A 4,135-nucleotide genomic window follows, 5' to 3' on the forward strand; every position below is an offset into this window, starting at 1 on the left:
CCCAGGCCTTCTGGCAACCCTATAATCTCTCTTTTGGCCTGATTTACCTCCCAGGGTTGTTTTGGAGATAAATGGGAGGGAATCCATGCATACCACTCTTGGAGGTAGGGTGGGAAAAAATGGGTAAATTGGTACATAATTTGTAAGTATACTGAAGAAAGCAACTTCATTTATTTAAAGGAAGATATCAGGCTATCCTAGACCCAGAATATTATATGGTGGGAAATCTGACCTGGATGGCCCAGACTAGCCCGATCTCATCACATCTTGGCTGCTAAGCAGGGTCTGCCCTGGTTAGTACTTGGATGGGAGACCACCAACGAAGCCCAGGATTGCTATGCAGAGGCAGGCAATGGCAACCTATCTCTGTTTGACTTTTGCCTTGAAAACCCTACAAGGTTGCCATAAATCAGCTGCAACTTGATAGCACTTTCTACCACCATCAGGAAATCTTTGAACACAGGATTTTTAACAATTATCAGTCAGTCTAATCTTATCCAAAACTTTGGCTGGGGCAATTTCCAGCTGTTCTAACCTGTGGGTAGGATCCTCTATCACAGATCTCCAGAGTTTATGTTTGAGAAAAAATGGTCACTTGCTTAGAAGGAAAGGTAGAATCCTCCATTCTGATGGGATTATTAATAAATGTAAGCATTTGTCCAGATTCAGTAACCCCAGTAGCAGCTAAACTAAGTTATATTTTGCTTTATAAGGTCAAGAGCGTTTGATAGAACCATAAATGCAGCATACGAACACTGACACTTGGATCTTCAGATATTTATGCAGAAGGTGGTTAAAGATATAACAAAAGGCAAGTGAAACAGTTTGTGTGAAAGCCAACTTGTTTGTCTACCAAATATATCATTCAGGAACAACCCATGAGTCTAATGTACCTAGTGAATGTAAACCTTTTCAGTGGCAGGAGTCCATAAAACTCATCTTCTATGGTCATTTATGTATGGGTACTTTCACTCACTTTTGCCCCCAGTCTGACACGGTTGTTCCTTGGAGTTATGCATGAGTTTTCCGTCCATTAGAGATAACCTTGCGACCAGCCCTCGCAAAACCTGGGTCTTCCCATTGCTGTTTTAACCCGATTCTTCAATCTTCCCTGAGATCAGCCTGGGTGAATCCATGCATAAGCCAAAGTATGGGACATGGAAGCTTGTGGGGGGGGGGGACATTTTTCTCCCAGTAAGCACCACAGTCAATTACAATGCTGTATGTCAAGGGATGGGGACTCAAATGCTTCCAGCTTCCTGTTTTCTCAGAGTTCTTTCTGACCAGAAGAAAGGATTTTAAAAATGAGGGCTGAGTTTCTCCCTCCCCTCCTGTTCCTTTTAGAGAGCTCTGTTTTGTTTTTAAAATGCTTTTTAACACGGCACTTGGGTTTCTGGGGGGGGGGCTGGACGTTTCTCTCACAGTAAGCACTACAGTCAATTACAAAGCAACATTTAATGGGGCGGGGAGACTCTTCCAGATTTGATCTTAGGGAATTCACAAGGGGAAAGTGTGGGTCAAGCGAGCATGGAACCCCAGGTAAAACTCCCATGCATAAACGACCTATGAGTTCATTAAAAAAAAAAGTTATCACAAGATCTTCTGCCCTTTTCCTGAGGCTGTGGTGCTGGGGCTCAGAAGGTGGCAACCTTTCAGATCTCATGCAGAACTTTTAAAAGGCTCTTGAAGCTGTGAGATTTTCCTCTGCCTTCTGAATGGTTCCAAGGCTCCCTCAGATAGAGTTGAGCCCACAGCCAGAGCCAATTCAAGGTATTTTGATGCCCCAAACAAGATATACCCACCCTCTCCTGGGTCTGTATCACTGCCAGCCAGGTTCAAACCAAGGTTTGGACCTGGCCTGGTGGGGGGAGCCCAGGAGGGTCTACCAGCCACCTCCTCTGCTGCTGGTGGCTGGGAGCAAGCTGAGCCTCTGTGGAGCTTTGTCACCTTCCTTTTTGTGCTACCCCACCCTGTCACTTGGGGGCACGTAGTAAGCTGAGTGACACTCTTTGACGTCAGCATATCCCCAAAGGGGTTTCTTCATTGTAACAAACAAGATGCCATAAATCTCCAGTAATCCCTGCAAGTAGGGTTTCCATGTCCCTCTTCAGCACCGGTGGGAGGTTTTTGGGGCGGTGCCTGAGGAGGGCAGGGTTTGGGGAGGGGAGGGACTTCAATGCCATAGAGTCCAAATGCCAAAGCGGCCATTTTCTCCAGGTGAACTGATCTCTATTGGTTGGAGATCAGTTGTAATAGCAGGAGATCTTCATCTAGTACCTGGAGGTTGGCAACCCTATCTGCAGTGAAGGGTAGTAGAAGAAGAAGAGTTGGTTTCTATATGCCGACATTCTCTACCACTTATGGAAGAATCAAACCAGCTTACAATCACCTTCCCCTCCCCACAACAGACACCCTGTGAGGTAGGCTGAGAGAGTGTGACTAGCCCAAGGTCATCCAGCTGGCTTCATGTGTAAGAGTGGGGAAACAAATCCAGTTCACCAGATTAGCATCCGCTGCTCATGCAGAGGAGTGGGAAATCAAACCCAGTTCTCCAGACTTCACTACCCCAAACCACCACTCTTAACCACTACACCACTCTGGCTGTCCTTCCTCCTTCTTGTACACACCGGAATCAGACCATCTCCAGGATCTCAGGTCTTTCACATCACCCCCTGCCTGGTCCTTTTAACTGGAGATACTGGGGATTGAACCTGGGACTTTCTGCATGTCAAACAGATGTTCTTCCACAGAGCCATAGCCCCTCCCTCTTAGAGAAGAGAAAGTGCTGAACAATGATATGGCCATTTATGCATGGGAGGTTTTGTCTTGGATTTGCTGCTCTCTAGATGAACAGTTTACCCATCCGAATTCTCAAAACTCAAAAATAAGCCCCCATGCAGAGCTTTGAGAATTCAGATGGGGAAAATGGGCATCTAGAGAGCAGCAAATCAAAGGCAAAACCTCCCCTGCATAAATGGCAACAGAGTTTCCCTGCCCATTTTACTGCATTTAAGTTTCCACTGCTGCGAATTCTTACAGAAAAGGATAGTTGCATGCCAATGAAGTCTGTTTCCATAGAGTTCTCTGTTATGCTTCCTACGAGAAATAAGAGTTGATTTAGAGGTCCATAGAAATAACAGGAGACAAACGGAATGTGTGTCCTTTATGAATAACCCATACTTATTAAAACTGCAGGACTGGGGCTGGAACTGAGTGGAGCGCAGATCCACAAGAGAGTCAGTCTGGAGGCAAAGACAGTTGCAAACAGAGACCTGAACTAAGATGTATATTGTGATGGGGTGCGAGTGGAGGTCAGCAGATAGACAAACCTGTGAACAAAAAGTTAAAATATATAGCTGTTAACACAAATAATAAAAAGGAGTCCTGTGGCGCAGAGTGGTAAGCTGACTCAACCTTCCATCCTTCCGAGGTCAGTAAAATGAGTACCCAGCTTACTGGGGGTAAAGTGTAGATGACTGGGGAAGGCAATGACAAACCACCCTGTAAACATAGTCTGCCTAGTAAGTGTCGGGATGCGACGTCGCCCCTTGGGTCAGGAATGACCTGGTGCTTGCATCTTTACCTTTTTTTTAGACACGAATAATGTCTTTAAAATATCTTTACAATCAGTATTGTAAAGATTGGTGCTTCACATGTGTGTAGGATTGCCAACCTCCAGGTGGCACCTACAGATCTCCTGCTATTACAGTTGATCTCCAGACGACCAAGATCAGTTCACCTGGAGAAAATGACTGCTCTGTAGGGCATTTACATTTACATTTATGTAAAATGTGAGTGTGATAGCCATGTTTGCAAGCATGTGTATGGATGCACTCATCAGGGAGCTGTGATTGGCTGCAGCCCCTCCCTCAATGGCAGCTCCCTGTTGATTGTGTTCTTTAGTGTAGTGTGTGAGATAGCCCTTAGTGGGTTACTTCCCAGAGCCCTATTCTCAACGCGTGCTACGGTCAGCGCATTCAGACAAGAAGTTCTATGCCAGGAGAAGTCTTTACATTTTCACCTTACAGATGCAGTGTTTAGTTGCTTTAGGATTCTGTAGGAATTCTCACCTCAGCTGTGATTGAGAACAGTCTGGGGAAGAAATAATCAAATGCAGTGTAGTGTGTGAAAAGAA

Source organism: Euleptes europaea, chromosome 12, assembly GCF_029931775.1.
Source record: "Euleptes europaea isolate rEulEur1 chromosome 12, rEulEur1.hap1, whole genome shotgun sequence".
Taxonomy (NCBI): Eukaryota; Metazoa; Chordata; class Lepidosauria; order Squamata; family Sphaerodactylidae; genus Euleptes; species Euleptes europaea.